Source organism: Lutra lutra, chromosome 1 (genome assembly GCF_902655055.1).
Source record: "Lutra lutra chromosome 1, mLutLut1.2, whole genome shotgun sequence".
Classification (NCBI taxonomy): Eukaryota; Metazoa; Chordata; class Mammalia; order Carnivora; family Mustelidae; genus Lutra; species Lutra lutra.
This window is the reverse complement of record NC_062278.1, coordinates 29,817,084-29,839,544: the sequence shown is the minus strand read 5'-3', so window position 1 is coordinate 29,839,544 and position 22,461 is coordinate 29,817,084.

The following is a 22,461-nucleotide window of genomic DNA, read 5'->3' as shown; positions in this document are numbered from 1 at the left end:
TTTAGTTGGGAAAAATATGTATATTTCTTAAGAGCTAAAGTAATAATTCAATACACAAACAAAGGAACAATGAGGGTGTGAAGGCAGAATTCTAAGAACAGGGGAATCAGGAAATCTGGGTCCACTGGGTCCAAGGGACTAGGGGGGCTATGTGACTTCCTCTGTGAGTTTTGCAGTCTCTGATATCAACTCTAGATAGATGTCTGTTAGTAGCTCAAAAATGAATAAATAAATAAACAAACACCCCCCCCAAACAGTCAATATCCTGGTCAGACTTGCTAATCATGATAAATTGCAGTCATAGAACACGACACTATCTTCCTCAACAGAAAGATCTAGAATTAAGTACAGACTACTCACTACTTTGAGTAGCCTCAGTAACATGGATGCTGATTACATTCTTAGTGGGTATATGTTTCCTCCCTCTCAAGAGCATAACTAAATATAGAAATATTTAGAATATTTAAGATAATGGAAAATAGTTTTACACTGGGAAGAAATCAATATTTGGAAAATATATTTGGAAAATATATTTGGAAAATCAATATTTGGAAAATTTATTTTATTTGTAACATTTAAAAGATCTTAGCCTTGACAGTAATAGTTTTAAGGTAGAGAGTATCAAATGTGCAACTGAGTACTTGGTATAGATATTTGATTTTAAATTTGTTACCATTATCATGTGTAATATTGGAATATTTGCAAAATTGGGGGGCTTACCATATTTACTGAAGAATAAAATTATCAGAGAAATTTTGTTGATAGAGAAAATTAAAGAACTTAAAAATAAAATAGAATATATTACATTTAGAAATGCCAGTGATTAAAATGATAGGTCATAATTTCAAATTTAATATATGCAATTAATTGTTTGACCTAGAGAGTATTTTAGTTGATATCTCACTGTTCCTGTATTGTTTTAGAACAACTAGAAGAAGTTTTGGTTCACTATAGCTGTTAGACCTACAAAGGCTATTCAGATAATTAGAAAGAAGTTAGCCGTAAGACACAACAGACGAAGGGCTGATATCCAAGATCTGTAAAGAACTTCCCAAACTCAACACCCAAAAAAACAGATAATCAAGTCAAAAAATGGGCAGAAGAAATGAACAGACACTTCTCCAATGAAGAAATACAAAGGGCTAACAAACACATGAAAAAAGTTCAGCATCATTAGCCATCAGGGAAACTCAAAACCACATTGAGATACCACCTTACGCCAGTTCAAATGGCAAAAATTAACAAGGCATGAAACAACAAATGTTGGAGAGAACGTGGAGAAAGGGGAACCCTCTTACACTGTTGGCAGGAATGAAAGTTGGTGCAGCCACTTCGGAAAACAGTGTGGAAGTCCTCAAAAAATTAAAAATAGAGCTACCCTATGAGCCGGCAATTGCACTACTGGGTATTTACCCCAAAGATACAGATGTAGTGAGAAGAAGGGCCATCTGTACCCCAATGTTCATAGCAGCAATGTCCACAAACACTAAACTGTGGAAAGAGCCAAGATGCTCTTCAACAGATGAATGGATAAAGGAGATGTGGTCCATATACACAATGGATTACTACTCAGCCATCAGAAAAGGATACCCAACTTTTGCATCAACATGGATGGGACTGGAGGAGGTTATGCTGAGTTAATAAGTCAAGCAGAGAGAGTCAAGTATCATATGGTTTCACTTACTTGTGGAACAAAAGGAATAACATGGAGGACATTGAAGAAGAAAAGGAAAAGTGAAGGGGGGGGAATCAGAGGGAGATGAAATATGAGAGACTATGGACTCTGAGAAACATACTGAGGATTTTAGAGGGGAGAGGCTGGGGATGAGTGAGCCTGGTGGTGGGTATTAAGGAGGGCATGCATTGCATGGAGCACTGGATACATAAACAATCAATCTTGAAACACTACATCAAAAACTAATGATGTCTTTTTTTGTGACTGATATAACACAATAAAAATTTTTCTTAAAAAGAGTTTGTCAGAAAATTGAAGCATTTTAAAATAAGTTATATAAATTTATTAATAAAATTTAAACTATTTGAATGTATTTTACATTTGTTAAAAGATTACATATTATTCAAAACACAAAATAACATAAGGATAACATCTGTAACATTTATAAATTTATAAAGAAAATAGGATAAATAATGAAAAGCCTGAGGATAATTTTCTAAATCTATAAATTTAGTAAGTCAAGTAGCAAATATTAGAAATAATCTCCAGAAGTTTTCTATGTGCACAAAGGCAACAAAATTCTAAGACTATATTCATTACAGTGTTTATTTATTTATTTTAAAGATTTATAAGATTTTATTTATTTATTATCGAGAGAGAGAGAGGTTGAGAGAATAAGTAGGAGGAGGGGCAGAGGGAGAAGCAGACTCCCCGCTGAACAGGGAGCCCAAGTCGGGGCTCTATCCCAGGACCCTGGGACCATGATCTGAGCCGAAGGCAGATTCTTAACCAACCAAGCCACCCAGCTGCCCCAAGACTGTACTCAGTTTAATTTAAAATATTATTTAACAGGGCTACCTGGGTGGCTCACTTGGTTAAGAGCCCAACTGTTGATTTCAGCTCAGGTCATGATTTCAGGGTTGTGAGATCAAGCCCCGACTCAGGTTCCATGTGGAGTCTTCTTAAGAATATCTTTTTCCGGGGCACCTGGGTGGCTCAGTGGGTTAAAGCCTCTGCCTTTGGCTCGGGTCATGATCCCAGGGTCCTGGGATCGAGCCCCGTGTCCGGCTCTCTGCTCAGTGGGGAGCCTGCTTCCTCCTCTCTCTCTCTGCCTGCCTCTCTGCATACTTGTGATCTCTGTCAAATAAATAAATAAAAATCTTAAAAAAAAAAAAGAAAGAATCTCTTTGTCCTCTCTCTCTGCCCCTCCCCACCTCTAAAATATATAATATATAATATATAAATATATCATTTAACAGAGGACTAATATATCCTTTCATGCAATTTATAGAATTCAAAGGAATTTCAAACGTAAGCAGCTTATTTTCTGAGGCAGATTTTGATCATGTGATCTTGATTAAATACTGATTAAAATGAGCCATCCAGGGTACCTGGGTGGCTCAGTGGGTTAAGCCTCTGTCTTCAAGCTCAGGTCATGATCTCAGGGCCCTGGGATTGAGCCCACATCAGGCTCTCTGGAGAGCCTGATCCTCTTCCTCTCTCTCTGCCTGCCTCTCTGCCTACTTGTGATCTCTGTCTGTCAAATAAATAAATAAAATATCTTTGAAAAAAATAAATATAAAAAAAATAAAATGGGCCATCCATACACCAACATTCTCTATGGAAATAAATTTCCTGAGACAATTCATTATATTATACATATATATACCTTCTCTTCAGTCACATTCTAACTACAGAAGCTCAACAGGATAAACCTAGACTGGCAACTATATATATATTTTTATTATTATAAATTCACAGAGAACTCTTTTTCACTTATTAGTCAAATATATTCCTTCTTTTTGCCCTATGGACAGGTGTGGTAAGGGTAAGACTCTTTAAGAAGTACTCTGCAACAGAGAAAATGTTTATGTAAGCTTATTAGTATGCTGTTTTCTAATGAAAGGTAATTGAAAGTTTCTTTGAATGGCTTTTTCTTAAGGGAATAGAAAAAAACAGATGTTTTCATCACAAGCATCACTTACCAAGCAACCCCAAATGCATGGCACTTTTATTAGACAAGAAAGCAAGTACAAGAATATTTGGTTGCCTAAATTTGTACCAGTATATATTCATTACCATTGGACTCCCAACACTGCATAGGAAAATTATAGTAGTTCTCTTTCAACTCCATCCATCACTCTACAACATAACTATTTGAATCTTTCCCCATATACACAACCCTCTGAATCACCCTCTACTTATTTCCCTTACTCTTCATCTCTTTTGTCTTTTTTTTATTTTATTTTTTCAATGTTCCAAGATTCATTGTTTATGCACCACACCCAGCAGTCCTAAGGGGGAAATACATAGCCATCCAAGCCTAACTCCAAAATATTGAAAAATCCAGAATACACCAGCTCTCTTTACACCTTAAAGAACTGGAAAATCAACAACAAATTAAGCTAACCTGATGCACAAGAAGGAAAATAATCAAGATTAGAGCAGAGATCAACAGGTTAGAAACTAGACAGTAGAACACATCAGTGAAACTAGAAGTTGGTTCTTTGAAAGAATCAATAAGATTGATAAACCACTAGCCAAACTAATCCAAAAGAAAAGAGAGAGGACCCAAATTAATAATATTATGAATGGGGGCACCTGGGTGGCTCAGTGGGTTAAAGCCACTGCCTTCAGCTCAGGTCATGATCCCAGGGTCCTGGGATCGAGCCCCGCATCAGGCTCTCTGCTCAGCGGGGAGCCTGCTTCCTCCTTTCTCCCGGCCTGCCTTTCTGCCTACTTGTGATCTCTGTCTGTCGAATAAATAAATAAAATCTTAAAAAAAATTAATAATAATATTATGAATGAAAGAGGAGAGATCATGAATAACACCAAGGAAATAGAAACAATCATCAGAAATTATTATCAACAGTTATATGCCAATAAGTTAAACAACCTAGAAGAAATGGATGCATTCCTGGAAACCTGTAAACTTCCAAGACTGAAACAGGAAGAAATTGACAACCTGAATAGACCAATATCTAGAAAGGATATGGAAGCAGTGATCAAAAATCTCCCAAAAAAAGAAGAGCCCAGGACCTGACAGATTCCCTCGGGAATTCTACCAAACATTCAAAGAAGAAATAATACCTCTTCTCCTGAAGCTGTTTCAAAAAATAGAAACAGAAGGAAAATTTCCAGACTCTTTCTATGAAGCCTATATTACCTTCATCCCCAAATCAAAGACCCCATCAAAAAGGAGAATTTTGGACCAATATCCCCAATGAATATGGATGCCAAGATTCTCAACAAGATCCTAGCTAATAGGATCCAATAGTATATTAAAAAGATTATCCACCATGACCAGGTGGGATTGATCCCTAGGATGCAATGGTGGTTCAGGATTTGCAAATCAATCAACATGATAGAACAAATCAATAAGAGAAGAGAGAACCACATGGTCCTCTTAATTGATGTAGAAAAAGCGTTTGACAAAATACAGCATCTGTTCCTGATTAAAACTCTTCAAAGTATAGGGATAGAGGGAACATTCCTCAACTTCATAAAATCTATCTATGAAAAACCCACAGCAAATATAATCCTCAATGGGAAAAGATGACAGCCTTCCCTTTGAGATCAGGAACACGACAAGGATGCCCACTCTTACTACTCTTGTTCAACATAGTATTAGAAGTCCTAGCAACAGCAATCAGACAACAAAAAGAAATAAAAGGTATTCAAATTAGCAATGAAGAAGTCAAATTCTCTCTCTTTGCAGATGACATGATACTTCATATGGAAAACCCAAAAGACTCCACCTCCAAACTACTGGAACTCATATAGCAATTCAGCAATGTGGCAGGATACAAAATCAATGCACAGAAATCAATTGCTTTCTTATACACTAACAATGAAAATATAGAAAGGGAAATTAGAGAATCGATTCCATTTACTATAGCACCAAGAACCAAAAGATACCTTGGAATAAACCTAACCAAAGAGGTAAAGGATCTGTACTCAAAGAACTACAGAACACTCATGAAAGAAACTCAAGAAAGAAAGAAGACACAAAAATATGGAAAAGCATCCCATACTCATGGGTCAGAAGAATAAACATTGTTAAAATGTCTATACAGTCTAGAGCAATCTATACTTCCAATGCCATCCCGAACAAAATTCCACTGGCATTTTTCAAAGAGCTGGACCAAACAATCCTAAAATTTGTATAGAACCAGAAGAGACCCCGAATCACCAAGGAGATGTTGAAAAAGAAAAACAAAACTGGGGGCATCACGTTCCCTGATTTCAAGCTTTACTTCAAAGCTGCAATCACCAAAACAGCATGGTACTGGCACAAAAACAGACACATAGACCTATGGTCAACTAATCTTCGACAAAGTAGGAAAAAATATCCAGTGGAAAAAAGACAGTCTCTTCAATAAATGGTGCTGGGAAAACTGGACGGCTATGTATAGAAGAATGAAACTCGACCATTCTTTCACACCATACACAAAGATAAACTCAAAATGGGTGAAAGACCTCAACGTGAGGCAGGCATCTATCAAAATCCTAGAGGACAACCTAGGCAGTAACCTTCTCAACAATGGCCACAGCAGCTTCTTTCAAGACATGTCTCCAAAGAAAAAGGAAACAAAAGCAAAAATGAACTTTTAGGACTTCATTAAGATCAAAAGCTTCTGCCCAGCAAAGGAAACAGTCAACAAAACAAAGAGGCAATCCATGGAATGGGAGAAGATATTCGCAAATGACACTACAGACAAAGGGCTTATATCCAAGATCTATAAAAACTCCTCAAACTCAACACTCAGAAAACAGATAATCACATCAAAAAAATGGGCAGAAGACATGAACAGATACTTCTCCAAAGAAGACATACAAATGGCTAACAGACACATGAAAGAATGTTCATCATCGTTAGCCATCAGGGAAACTCAAATCAAAACCACATTGAGATACCACCTTACACCAGTTAGAATGGCCAAAATTAACAAGACAGTAAACAACAAGCGTTGGAGAGGATGTAGAGAAAGGGGAACCCTCTTACACTGTTGGTGGGCATGCAAGTTGTTGCAGCCACTTTGGAAAACAGTGTGGAAAGTCCTCAAAAAATTAAAAATAGAGCTACCTTATGAGCCTGCAATTGCACTACTGGGTATTTACCCCAACGATACAGATGTAGTGAAAAGGAGAGCCATCTGTACCCCAATGTTCATAGCAGCAATGGCCACAATCACCAAACTGTGGAAAGAGCCAAGATACCCTTTAAGAAACGAATGGATAAAGAAGATGTGGTCCATATATACAATGGAATATTACACCTCTATCAGAAAGGATGAATACCCAATTTTTGTATCAACATGGACAGGAATAGAGGAGATTATGCTGAGTGAAATAAGTCAAGCAGAGAAAGTCAATTATCATATGATTTCACTTATTTGTGGAGCATAACGAATGACATGGAGAACATTAAGAGAAGGAAAGGAAAAGTGTACTGGGGGAAATCGGAGGGGGAGACGAAGCCTGAGAGACTGTGGACTGAGAAACAAACTGAAGGTTTTGGAGGGGGAGAGTGGGGGGATGGTTGAGCCTGGTGGTGGGTATTAAGGAGGGCTCATCTCTTTTATCTTGAGACAAAAAGAATCCATGGACAGAAAACTGCCACTTCCTTCTCCAAACCAACCTAAAACTTATCTGCACTATGACCACTCCTTCCATCTGTTCAGGAATATCACGGAATCAAGTATCCAGTTTCTTCCATCTTAAATTATCCAGGTACCTCACATTCCACAGATCCTATGCTTTACTACTAAAGTTTTCCACAGGACTGGCAATGTTCCTAATAATCCTAAATCTTCATCTCTTATTCCTCCACAGCCCAATCTCATGCCTGCTTTCATGGCTCAACTTAAATAGCTGCACTGACCACTGAACCACAGAGTTATCATCATTTTTCTCCACCCCAGTAGAGAACTGTGTAAGATCACTAGATGCAATATAGCACAACCTCTTAATATATGTATTGCTTTCCATATGCTGTAGTCTAGGTTCCCTGAGAGATTTCAAGCCAGATTCCAAGATTCCCCAGGAGGTTTCAGATAGATATTAACAAGAAGGACATCTACTACACGATTCTCTTGGGGTCAATATCCAGGAAAGGAGGAGAATCACGTTCTGGCAAGGAAAGAAATGAGGCTATTTCCAGTTTCATCCCACAGGGATATCTGGAGATGAGATGACACTCCAGGGTGGTATGTGGCCCAGCCCAAGTTGGAGAAGGGACTGGGTCTTAATACACCCAAATTAAGCAGTCACTGGTTGCAGGCCACCTCTAGGGAAAATGCAACTTCTATGAGGCAGCTGTTTTCAGCTAATAGAGTCAATCCCCAAAGATGGCTAATATCATAGTACTCACCGTACAATGAACCCCATTCTCAGGATGCTCCTCACACCTCAATAACCTCTGCATCTAGATTGATCTTTACCAGATCCTACTTCTCTTCCCAACTTCTAAATGTTGCAGTACCTCATGATTCCTTTTTCACCCCTCATCTTACAATGTATTCTCTCAAGGCAATCCGTCTACTTCCATCCTTTCTTTTAATTACAGGCTTTAGTAAGTCAAACTTTTATGTACACCAGCTATGTCTTCTAGCTCTATACATCTATTTGCAAAATTAACTTGTAGAATTCTATGCATGACTTCTTCCACATGCTCCTCCTCAAGCAATATACACTTTTTTTTCTTATTCTACACACACATATACACAAACCAGGATATCTTTATTTTTTTAAAAAAATTATATTTATTTATTTGAGAACGGGGGAAGAGGGAGAGTATGAGCAGGGGGAGGGGCAGAGAGGGAAGCACATGCCTCAGTGGGCAGGGAGTCCGATATAAGACTCAATCTCAGGACTCTGGGATCATAACCTGAGCTGAAGGCTGACACTTAACCAAGAGCCACCCAGGCACGCCCAGAATATCTTTTAAAAAGAGATATTACTCTTCTGCTGTAACCTTTCTGTGTCTTCCTGTTTCCCTTCAGAAAAACTAAAAAAATTTAAAACTTAAAGGAACTTTTCCAAAGCTCTACACATTTTGATCACCTTTTTCCCCTAATTTCATCTCCAATTTAATTTTATTCATTCACACTTTCTAAACCCTTCCATGAGACTAATCTTTATCTAATCTTTATTTATTCTTAAAGTCTCAGCTTCAATGACATTTAAAATAAAAATTCATCCAACCTTTCAGTCTGGTCCAGGAATTTTGTCTACAGTCTCACTCCATCTTTATGCTTATGTAAGTGGTAATTAAAATAAGTTATAAAAATTATTCTGTTTTTTTCCCCTTGATTGACTATAAGTCCTAGGAAGGCAGGGAAAAAAAATCTATATTCTTTTTCATTCTATCCCCAGTGCCTACCTAGCCTAAGACTTGACACACAGAAAAGGTTACATTTATACATTTATGCATGCCGAAAGAAACAACACGGACTAAGGAATGAGTTATTCAATAAGCAAGATTTATAATTAGGATTAATTTCAAAGGCTCACTGGGATACAATGGAAAGGGGTGATTGCCTATTACCAGAAGGAAGAAGAAAATATCAATAAAAAATAGGGAACAGAAATCAGAAGATAACACAGAGGATGGCAAACTGACTTGCTTTTCTAAAGCGGTCCAAATGACTAAACAACAAAGCAAGCATGGCGAAGTACATTATGGTAAAATGTCTAAATACTGTAAAGCAAATGGAAGTGAGGTTTATCTTGACCTCTGGGTAAATGGAGATACACAGGGATAAAGAATATTTTGTAGCTGAGAAAGCAGACACTAAAAAGAAAAAGAACACAGTTGGCTAAAGAGTAGCATAGTTAAAATTTGAACTAATTTCTTTCCAATCCCAAACGTATAATTTTCTACTATACCAACTCTACCTCAGAGAAATGTGAAGTAGTTTATAATAAAGGATATCAGCTGATCTTTTATTTTCAGCTCCAGGATTAACTATCCTGACACTAGCTTTAGAAATTTAAGTGGAACTTTGAAGAAAATAATCCTTTGAGAGACATTACGATAACACAATGAGTTGGAGGGCTTGTACTTTTCCTGTGGAAAAGGGGAGCTAACTGTGTGGTAGAGGGTGAGGGAAACACATGCATTAAAAATCGGCCAGTGCTCTGAGCCTCACATTTAACTTGTAGGATCAAATGAAAATTTCAATCCGAACTATCATTTTTGGATGAGATCAGTTCCCATTGACAATGAGCACAGACTTCCGAATGCATATGGGAATTATGTGACACATCAAGGTACAGCTCTGTGAAACATACTCCGTGCAATATGGCTTACGGAGTCAACATTCCTTCATTTAATTGCACTCAACTAATGTATGCCTTGGAAAGCAAGTACATCAAAGACTCTGTCTTAACAGTCTTCTGAAAGAAGAGAAGGATGTTCTTGTTGCTCTTTAACAGCCTGCTGATTAGTTTATGGCACAGAAGAGAAAATCCAGCAAAGCACATCTTCAGACTGAACACATTCAGCTTCTAATATTACTTCAAGTCTCAGCTAAAAAACAGAGCATCATACACGAGTAATCTGTTCTGACTTACACTGGGATAACCCATGCTAAGATAACACTCATGTTTCTGCCTTGGCACTTGTCTAGGGGAAGGCTAACATCAAAAAGGATTTTAGTAGAGTTTCATTAATTCAACAAACACCGTTTTTAAAATATCAAACATATGCAAAGCACTGGTTTAGGAAGAGAAGATTCAGAAAAAAGGGGTATATTGCATGTTGTCTGGTAGAAGAAGACCAGTAAATACATGCAGGAAAATGATCTAGCTGCAAAGATAGAAATGGACGGAAGTCTGGAAACTGGCAAACATGAGATAAAACAGTCGTTCAGGGGCGCCTGGGTGGCTCAGTGGGTTAAGCCACTGCCTTCAGCTCAGGTCATGATCTCAGGGTCCTGGGATCGAGCCCCACATCAGGCTCTCTGCTCAGCGGGGGGCCTGCTTCCTCCTCTATCTCTTTCTCTGCCTGCCACTCTGGCTACTTGTGATCCCTCTGTCTAATCAAAAAACAAAACAAAACAAAACAAAATAAAAAAACAGTTCAACATAAGAAGAGGGAGTTCAAAGGAAGAGTCACTTGAGTCAAGACTTGAGCTAAGGGGCGCCTGGGTGGCTCAGTGGGTTAAGCCTCTGCCTTTGGCTCAGGTCATGATCTCAGGGTCCTGAGATGGAGCCCCGCATGGGGCTCTCTGCTCAGCAGGGAGCCTGCTTCCCCACCCCCCCCTCTCTCTGCCTGCCTCTCTGCCTACTTGTGATCTCTGTATGTCAAATAAAATAAATAAATAAATCTTAAAAAAAAAAAAAAAAACTTGAGCTAAGTCTAGAAAGAGCAGCAGGGTTCCTGAGGCAGGAATTTTAGGAGGAGGTGGAATAAAATGACTTGGGACCAAAGAAAAAGGCTTCATCAGGGAGGTCTGAAATAAAGTCTGACAGGTCTGCCCCAGTTTGTAACTTGGGAGACTTGCAGACACTTTGATTGGCTGGGGCAGAGGTCGAGAGACTGGACATGATGAATTATATCTGGAAACAGGTCAGGGCTTTCAACGTCACACAAAGGAATTTTCACTTTTTCTACATGCCATGGGAAGAAACTGGAGAGCATTAAGTGAAACAATGAGACCACATCACATAAACACAGACTGAAGTTGGGGAGATGAAAAAATTAACTTATCAGATAAATTGGGAAGTAGAATTGCATAATTTATCTGCAAAATAAGTACTTCTCCGCACACCTCCTCCCCCAATTCCAGCAAATAGAATCAACGCCAGTTATTAAGTACTGAACAGCATTTCCTACTGCAACAAGGGGATTCCAACTGTGTTCTTTCAGTTCTAAGTGTGTTCCAAGGGACTATAACCCACATCTCCACATCTTTTTATACAAAATCAGCTTAAGTGACTTGTTCATCAAAAAGAAAGAAATACAATAAAAATAGCATTTGGTTCTCCTGAATTAACCAGCTGAGCTACTTGAGGAGAAAGAGATTAGAATGAAATTTCCAATTATTTTTTACTTAATATTGCAATCCAAAACAAGCAGGTAACAATTTTTTCAAGAAAAAAGTCTCTAGAAATCACATGGGGAAAAGCATGATGCTTATACTTCCTCCTCACTCAAAGGAAAATGCTATCAGGTACAGCTGTCTTTTTTCAAAGGCCACTGTTAACGTCATTTATGATAGCAGTGCGGCAGGGTGTCGAAAGCCACCTACCATGAACATGCCAATGCCTCTTTATAAAATGTGTCACTCCTTCCATTGAGAGGCAAAGTCTAGTTCTCGATCCTTAAGTCTGGGATGCCCATGGGGCTTGCTTTGGCCAAAGGAATGTGACAGCAATGGTTTGGGGGGACTTTTGAGCGTAAAACCTTTAGCTTCTAGTTTCTGTCTTGGAACTGAATTCCCACATAAAGAAACCTGCATTCTCCTGCTACGGAAGTGTACATGGGCCCTGCAGAATGAGAGACCACAGGTAGATGGAGTCCACAAGGAGGAGAACCATAGCATTCCAGTGGACCGCAAGCCTCCAAGCTCCAGACGTGTGAATGCGCCCACACTGGCTCCTCCTGCTTCAGCTCAGCCCTCCAAAGCCCGGTCGAGCGTAGATGTGCTATCCTTGCTTAGTCCTGCCCAAATCACGAGGAAAATGGCAGCGGTTCAAGCCCTTAAATTTGGGCGTGGTTGATTACACAGGAACAGATACACAATATAAGTGGTAATGGGCTTACTGCTTCCTTTTCAGAGAAAAACCCCAGTGGCCCACCACGCTGCCATCTAGGAGATAAGCGAGGGCTCAATTAGTACAAAAATATCATAGCACATGGGACACAGAGACAGAACCACAGTGGCAGACCCTGTACACAGCAGGAGACGCAGGAACTTAATGTACGAAGAGCTGCAGTTTGACCCAGGGGCCTTTTCAACATGTGCACTCTTAGAAGCAGAAACAATAGCACAGCATACACTGGACAGTGATGTATGTATGTCACACATGAATCAGGCCAGCCAACAAGAATCCAGGCTAGAGAAAGATATTAGAAAATCCAATGAAAACACTGAACTTGTTTTTCTTTAGACATGTGTCCCAACTACGATGTTGAAAGAAAAAACACTATTTATTTTTCTTTCCCTTAAGGAATAAATAAAAAACAAACACCAAAATTTCCCCTATCTTTTTAAAATCTATTGTTACATCAGTTTTATAGTACTTTAGAAGTTTTATTTATTCTTACATTGAAAACCAGTCAAAAAGTATCTGGGTTTCTCTTATTTCTGTATTTTATAAAAGTTTTAAAATGTGTCACATATTATAGTATTAAAAGAAAACATTATCTCCTCCAAATAAGCAGTGTCCTAGGGTGTCACACTGAAACTCACTTCAAGGTGTGTGATAAGAACGTTGCTTTTTGAAAAATATTATGGTCTAGCTGGAGCTCCCTTATATGTAATTATTTAAGCGGCCGTGCTATAGCATGTAAAAATGTGTACATTAGAAATGTTTTCAAGTGCTCAGTTTTCCAGTATTATGAGGTACTAATCAAATGCCATGATTCTTCTGATCACTTACCAAGCCCGGCTGACCAAAACAAAGAGGAATGATAAAGTTTTATTAATTTTTCCATAATCACTTCTATTTTTATCTTATCTGTTTTCTGGTTTCAAGGTAATAGAACTTTGTTGATAACAAACAAAAAATAAACATATTCGTTTCTTACTAATATTCTTATCCTCTAAAGAAAATCCCCTTCCCTCGTTTTCAGTTGAGCTACCGTCCGAGTAATAAGTTCTTTTCAGATGCTGTTGCTTTGAATTTCGGGGCTACCTATATCTACTGAATGATTAATTTCATCCCCCCCCCCCCGATATCTGAATATCCAGAAAGATGGCCTTTACATAATTTGGCAAGTAAACATCGCAGCATCACTGCCAGGGAGGAGCCTCAACTATGTGGCCACAGCAGAGTTGGGATGCCATAGATAGAACTTTAATTTCAAGCACACAAACAGAGTTATCAAATAACCCAGGCCTTTTTTTCATGTAAAAAATATTTTGTAATCATTGCATTTTTGTCATGTAAGCTAGTAGCTCATCAGCTGCTTATGTTATTAAGAGATTCTAAGGTTTTGACATAGAAGTGACCCTTGGTAGAAAGGTTGTTTTCTTTCTTGTCTCTTTAAAAAAAAATTTCAAAATCGTGACGGCATTTGATGTTTTTTTTTGTTTTTGTTTTTGTTTTAATTTTATTTTTTATAAACATATATTTTTATCCCCAGGGGTACAGGTCTGTGAATCACCAGGTTTACACACTTCACAGCACTCACCATAGCACATACCCTCCCCAGTGTCCATAATCCCACCCCCCCTCCCAACCCCCCTCCCCCCATCAACCCTCAGTTTGTTTTGTGAGATTAAGAGTCACTTATGGTTTGTCTCCCTCCCAATTCCACCTTGTTTCATTTACTCTTCTCCTACCCCCTTAACCCCACATGTTGCATCTCCTCTCCCTCATATCAGGGAGATCATATGATAGTTGTCTTTCTCCGATTGACTTATTTCGCTAAGCATGATACCCTCTAGTTCCATCCACGTCGTCGCGAATGGCAAGATTTCATTTCTTTTGATGGCTGCATAGTATTCCATTGTGTATATATACCACATCTTCTTTATCCATTCGTCTGTTGATGGACATCTAGGTTCTTTCCATAGTTTGGCTATTGTAGACATTGCTGTTATAAACATTCGGGTGCAGGTGCCCCTTCGGATCACTACATTTGTATCTTTAGGGTAAATACCCAGCAGTGCAATTGCTGGGACATAGGGTAGTTCTATTTTCAACATTTTGAGGAACCTCCATGCTGTTTTCCAGAGTGGTTGCACCAGCTTGCATTCCCACCAACAGTGTAGGAGGGTTCCCCTTTCTCCGCATCCTCGCCAGCATCTGTCATTTCCTGACTTGTTAATTTTAGCCATTCTGACTGGTGTGAGGTGATATCTCATTGTGGTTTTGATTTGTATTTCCCTGATGCCGAGTAATGTGGAGCACTTTTTCATGTGTCTGTTGGCCATCTGGATGTCTTCTTTGCAGAAACGTCTGTTCATGTCCTCTGCCCATTTCTTGATTGGATTATTTGTTCTTTGGGTGTTGAGTTTGCTAAGTTCTTTATAGATTTTGGACACTAGCCCTTTATCTGATATGTCATTTGCAAATATCTTCTCCCATTCTGTCAGTTGTCTTTTGGTTTTGTTAACTGTTTCCTTTGCTGTGCAAAAGCTTTTGATCTTGATAAAATCCCAATAGTTCATTTTTGCCCTTGCTTCCCTTGCTTTTGGCGATGTTCCTAGGAAGATGTTGCTGCGGCTGAGGTCGAAGAGGTTGTTGCCTGTGTTCTCCTCAAGGATTTTGATGGATTCCTTTCTCACATTGAGATCCTTCATCCATTTTGAGTCTATTTTCGTGTGTGGCATTTGATGTTTTATACCCTACCACAGTTAAACTTTTTCGTCTGAATTTTATTATATTGCACCTACCTAAAGATTTCCTTAATGCCTGTCCTAGTTCTTTGGAGATTTGTAAAGTCTGTTTAACAGCATTTCTTAGTCATTAGCAGCTTCCTTTAGAATTTACTAACGAGTCTCTCATGACTCTGGAGTTCTGTCAGTCATGGTACTTTTTAATGTCTTTATCACATATTTGGGAGTAATTCTGTTACTTTCTACCTCACTTATAAACTTAATGATTTTTCTTGCATCTATGACTGCTAAAGAGGTTATATAACTCCTATTTGCATCTAACACCTTCTCATTTTGAGTATCATAGGGCCTCCACAAATCACATGAGCCTACCATTTTCTACAGAGAAGAGGACCTAGTTTAGCTTCCTGTGGTATCGTCCGCTCTGCTTATCACAGTATATGTGAATTTGGTTTAATTCTACAGCATGTGCTGTCTCTCACACGCACAGAGCCTAGTGTACTTATAGCTAGCTCTCTTCTCTGCTGAGATAAGATTAACTCTTCTAAGTTTTAAAAAAAAATCACAGCTGAAAACAAAAAATTTCATCTAAAAGCTAGCCTCCTTTTTTTTTTCCTTGAAAAAAATACTTCACCCCAAACTCTTTATTCAACTGCCTGAAACATTCAGCCCTACTAATCTATCTTTAGTTCCTTGGCTTTGATTGATGGACTAACAAAAGTAGGTCCCTGAATGTTTCCAGAAAGTGCATCTTACTCTCATATGTCCAAGTCCTAACCCAGGATTATCAGATTTAGCCAATAAAAGTATAGGATGCCCACTTAAGCTCCACATAAACAAGAAATAAGTTTTTAGAGTAACTTCACCCCAAACTACTTATGGCTTAAGTTAAATTTAAAATGACCTGTAATTTATCAGGTTATGCTAATGGGATAACTTTTTCTCCTTATCTTTTGTCCCAAACTTTGGTTGGGAACCTTCTGAGATCTCTAGTTTCATCTCTGGATGTAAAGAAAAAAAAAAAACTGCTAATTTGATTTTATTTTCACATATTTGATTTTTTTATAATATTAGAACTAGATCTCAGGAACAGCCTTATGCAGCTACCCCATTGGGGCTCATCTCTCATTGTTCCTTAGGAACAACTTGTTCAGCAGGTCCCCTTCAAATTAACTAATTAATTCAAACTATAAGCATTGCACATATACTCTTTGACTAGTATTGCAATATCACAGATCCCAAAAAAGACCCAGTGATATCCTGTGCACTAGAAATTTTAAAAGTCTAGTAAATGGGGGAAATTAAGATACATGAAATGCTCTTTTTATTTTAACACTGGTACCTGTGTCCTTTGATTGAGCTCTGCTTACCTATACATTATGCTCTCATTATTAAGAATAGTTTATGCCATAATTAGGGCATGTGTGTAAGGATTAGAATTAAGGGTATATGAGTAAGGATTAGAATTAGGGCATATGTATATGGATTTCTTTACAGGCAACAAAAAGTTAAGTGTGACCCTAGGAAGAAAAATATGCTGTCCAAATGGAAAACTGGAATTTACAAAAGATGTGTACAGAACAGTAGACATGCTTTAAAGATAACATTTTATGGAACTTTCTTTGCTTTCATACTCCAAATGTTGGACTGACCTAGATCAGTTCTCAGATGTCTCTTCTCTATTATTGACCTCTCAGTCAGAGATCCTTAAAGTGCAGTCTGGAAACCTCTAGGGGTCCCTGAGACCTTTTGAAAAGATCCTAAAGGTCAAAACATTTGTTATAATAAGATGTCACTTTGCTTTAACTATTTCATTCTCTCACAGTTACACACTTGGGTTTTCCAAAAGCAACATGGCAAATGATATCTCAACAGATTGAGAGTAGAAGCAGATGTAAGAATCCAGCTGTCTTTTATTAAGGAAGCCATTTAAAAGGATATGCATAAATTTAAGCAATCCCCTTTTTTCCCACTATTTTTTATGTTGGAAAATATAATTATCGACTATAAAAAATCATGTAAAGAGTTCATTATTCTTATTTTTAAATAAATTAATACATATTTTGAGACTCTGTTTTATCTTCAAATCAGTATATATTAATAGAGAAAATCCACAATAAGAGAAAGTTCTTCAGAGTCCTACATAGTTTTTTGGAATGTGCAGAGATCCTGAGACGAAAAATTTTGAAAACCAATGATAGCCAATCACATAGGTTTAACTACCATTCCTATTTATACTTATAACATCAAAATTTATATATTCAAGTGCACCCATTCTCTGTGTTAAAACAACCCAATGACTTTCCTACACATGCAGAACAAAACCCAAACTTCTCTTTGTGGACTACCAGGTCCTAAGAGATATGGCCTCTGCCTCCATCTCCAACTTCATTATCTATCAGTTCCTGCTCCGTCTGCTTTTGAGTCACACTGGCCATCGACGCTCTTCTCCAAATATGTCAAGAATGATCCCATCTCAAGATCTTGTAAATTCTATTGCCTGGTTATTTTCCCCTAAATGATGTGCCTCTTACTTCATTCAAGTGTCTATCTTCGAAAGATCTTCTCGGACAGCCCATTTGGAAAAGCAGCCTCCATTATTCTATCACTTTGTGCTGCTTCACATTTTTATCATATCCTGCCATAAAATCAAATATAAATAATTTATGTGTTTATATTGGGCCTCCCTTACAAGCTACACAAGGAAAAGGACATGCCCATTTTTGTTCACTACTTTCTCCCTAGTACCTTTAAAAGTACAAGGCACATTGCAGACCTGCAGAAAACGTCTATAATTTTCGGTGCAGTGAAAGCATTTGATCTTATAGTTTCACTTTGAGGTGAGAATACTACAGGCTTTACTTTTACAGCTTCCTGTTAAAGGGAATTTCCCTTAAGTGAATTCCTTCATAATTAAAGAGAAACTTTATGTACTGAAAAGCATTAATAGTATTTGATATCTTATCACTAAAAGAGAGTTCCTTGGATTTTTGTTATTAATGTAGCAATGGAATCTCTTTTATACTGCCTGAAAATAAAGGTGAATTCAGTGCCTTATACTTTCAGTGTCTTGGTAGATCAAAAATAAATATAACCATCAAAAAAGCAAAGTAAAGTACGGCATCTGAGTGGCACAGCCAGTTAAGCAACCAACTCTTCGTTTTGGCTTATGTTGTGATCTCAGGGTCATGAGATTGAGCCCTGCCTTGGGCTCCAAGCTCAGTGAGAAGTCTGCTTAGAACTCTCTTTTTCGAGGCACCTGGGTGGCTCAGTCGTTAAGCGTCTCCCTTTGGCTTCAGTCTCGATCCCCGAATCCTGGGATCTGCGGCATCTGGTTCCCTGCTCAGTGGGAAGTCTGCTTCTTCCTCTCCCACTCCCCCTTGCTTGTGTTCCCTCTCTCACTGTCTCTCTCTCTCTGTGTCAAATAAATAAAATCTTTAAAAAAAAGAAAAAGAACTCTCTTTCTCTCTCCTTCTGCCTTCTCCATTCGATCTCTCTCTCACTCTCTCTCTCCCTAAAATAAATAAATCTTCTTTTTTTAAGATTTTATTTATTTATTTGAGAGAGAGCAAGAGATCAGAAGTAGGGGGATAAGCAGAGGGAGAGGGAGAAGCAGACTCCCCGCTGAGCAGGGTGCCAGCCCTGGGGCAGGATCCCAGGATCCTGGGATCATGACCAGAGCTAAAAGCAGATGCCACTCAGGTGCCCCAATAAATTAATCTTTGGAGGAAAAAAAAAAGAAAAGAAAAGTAATGTCATACAAGCCAATATCTAAGTAACAAAAAAAAAACTAATTACTGACATTATCAATGTTGGTTCTAGTCTACGTCTTGAGCTTCAAAATAGTTTAGTTATTAAACTATTGGTTTAATAGTTAATTGGTTGCCTACTACCATGGGCTAGATACCAGGTTAATTGGTTAATTGGTTGCCTACTACCATGGGCTAGGTACCAGGGAGAAAATGAATTATGCTCACCAATTTGGAATACAAAATATCTATTAGCCAAGAGCTTACAACAGTTTTGCTGGGTAAATACAATGAGTACAATTTGGAACACCATGAAACTGAATACTGGAATAACAAGGAGAAAATATTCAATAGGATGGCAAAACTGGGTGGAAATACTGGACTAGAGAAATGAATTTGGCCATCATTAACACAAGAGTAGGCACCACTGAAGTGGCAAATAAAAGAAATGGTACACTCAAAAGAGTCCTCACTTATTAAGATTCTTGCAACCAGGAATGAGCCTTTATAGAGCATTCTAGATGGAAACGATTTCTCAGAGCAGAATCACTGAAGATAGTCTTCCCTCTGAGATATGCTTGACATATTTACTGTGGACTTTCTTTACACCAACATAGTAATTCCAACTACCACTTATATGAAGATTTAGAGTTTATAAGTATACTATTATGGTGAATTTTATTTTATCTGGACCTCTCAAGAGACGTATTTCTCTTTTATGTAAAACTTTGGGAAGTTTTTAAGTGACAAGTTCACAGGTGAGTCACTGATCCATACCCTCCATGCTTTTGATGATATATAGTGTCAACACTTTCAATGGAGATAATGTAATTTTCTTTCAGTATTTCATTTCTAGTTATTCTTAACTATTCCATATGACTTTATTGGAAACTTTGCTTCGTAATAAATCTTTCCCCTTCCCAAATTCTCTTTCCCACTGAGATAATGGCTAGAAATTAACCAATGGCTACTTAATCCCCTCTCACCCCACAGACCTTGGGACTGCTTCGAGCAACATTTCCTCATGATATATGTATATTTTTAAAGTAGGCTCCACTGGAAGCCCAATGCGGGGCTTGAACTCACCACCCTGAGATCAAGATCTGAGCCAAAATCAAGAGTCAGACACTTAACTGAACCACCCAGGGGCTCCTCCTCACGATATTGTATAGACTATTAATTTTGAAGACATCTCAGAAACAGAATTTTAGATTTCATTATAAAGCACAATAATATATTCATTATTATATTAAAATATTTAGAATAATGTAAAATTCATTTTCTATAAAAATTTCTTGAAGGAACAAGGGAACAAGATTCATTTGAGACAAAGTGGACTTTTATCCCTTCTTTTTTTTACATATTGATTTAGCATTCCATAGAGAACCATAATTCCATGGTATGTTAGATAGCAAGTTCTTTTAAGCTTATTTTTTAAAAAAGAGAGATTCCTTCATGCCTTGTCAGAAATTGAAGGTTGTCATTGCTTGGAGATTGCTGAAAGCAAAATGAAAGAGTTCCATCAAGTGGCCACATAAAGACATGGCAGTTCACATTTCATCAATACGGGGGGGGGGGGGGGGGGGGGGGAATCTGAAATCTAGTTCAGACATGCATTTTCAACCAAACTCCCAAAACTGCATAGCATGCAACATTAAAAAAACACTGTAGATATATTCAAAATATCATCATTAATGAATTTTTCCATATTATTAAACTGCATCAGAAATAGTGTCTAAGTACATTGTTTTCTTGCTTTTATTTTCTATTTTCTATTTCATTATATTTATTATATTATTTTCTATTTTATTTCTATTTTCTTTTATTTTCTAATACTTTTTCTAATACTTTTATTTTCCAATACTTTCTAATACTTTTATTTTCTAATACTATTTTCTAATATTTTTATTTTCTAATACTTTCCAACCTTATAGTTTGGGTTTGAAAATACTTGTTTACAATCTTAATTTCTATGTTATAGTAATCTGTTTAAATTATTTAGCAGGTACACCACAGGTTATACTAAATTAAGTTGGACTGTGTTAAAATTCAGAAACAAGCCATATGCAAATGAACCAAAGCATTTAAAAATTAAACCAAATACAAAGAGAATCAGGGCTTTTCATTTTTTATTTTTTATTTATTTTTTTAAGGTTTTATTTATTTATTTGACAGAGAGAGAGAGTGATCACAAGTAGGCAGAGAGGCAGGCAGAGAGAGAGGGGGAAGCAAGCTCCCTGCTTAGCAGAGAGCCCGATGTAGGGCTCGATCCTAGGACCCCGAGATCATGACCTGAGCTGAAGGCAGAGGCTTAACCCACTGAGCCACCCAGGTGCCAAGAGTCAGGTCTTTTTAAAAAGCAGTACCAGTTATAAAACATAAGCACCGGTTACTTTAGGATATTAAAGAAACAAGTTACGTTTTTCACAATACCTTGCCAAGTTACATCTCCCTTATAAAGGTAGACCAAACGAGCATCTCTCTTTACAAATTATAGATCTAAGATGCTACATGTCCTTAACTCTCTACTTCAGAAAAAAAATCATGGCTTAGTTTAAGGTCATAAATGCTACTCCTAAATACATGTTACAGACTAAGATTTGTTTCATACTCTATCAAGCTGTAGTCCACTGGACAACCCTTTATAGTGTTTAACCAAACCTTTCTGACTATATGAAGTATTTCCCACTTTCTTTGGAAACAATGATATTACTATTGGGACAATGTTAAGTGATAGATTTTCTTTATGTAAAACCCATGAAATTTCATTAGATAATGTATTACCCAAACATAAAATTGGTAGCGGTGTGTATAATGATTGAGAGCATGAGTTTGGACATCAGAGAGTCTACATTTGAATCTAATCGCTGACACTTTTTTGCTTGTAACCTGGAGCAATTATGTCTTTATGTATATAAGAGGAAAATATCCACTACTGATGTGGATATTGTAGAAATTTAATGTTGTACATTATATTGTACACTTAGATACGAAAGTTGACTATCATTAAAATGAATCACACTTTTTTTTTTTAAAGAATCCTTTATACTACCCAGTCATTAGTAGGAAGAAGAGTTAGAGAATTTCGTAGACAATTTCACTGTATTTAAGGGTTTTACAAATGTAAACAACTGAGGAACCCTAATAAAATAAGATAAACATACAGCTGCTATGATAGCAACATGATCATACTTTTTTCCTGACTTTCCTTGAATCAAATATTCTTCCACACCTGCATTTCCATTTCCATGAAAAGCCACAAAGAGGTTCACATAGTTATTCTTCTTTATCTCCTTTGGACTTTGTACTGGTAATAAGCAAGTCTGATTTAAATTTCGCACATAACAGCAATAACACTACTTCTTCTCAACATGGTCATACTGAACACTAATGATGAAGAGAGGGAGAAAAAATAATGACGTACATTTAATAAAATATAAACAAGTGTGGAGTATCAGTGTAGAACATATAGAGATTATTTGTACTCTTCTTGCAAAATTTTTGTGTTTGAAATTATTGCTGA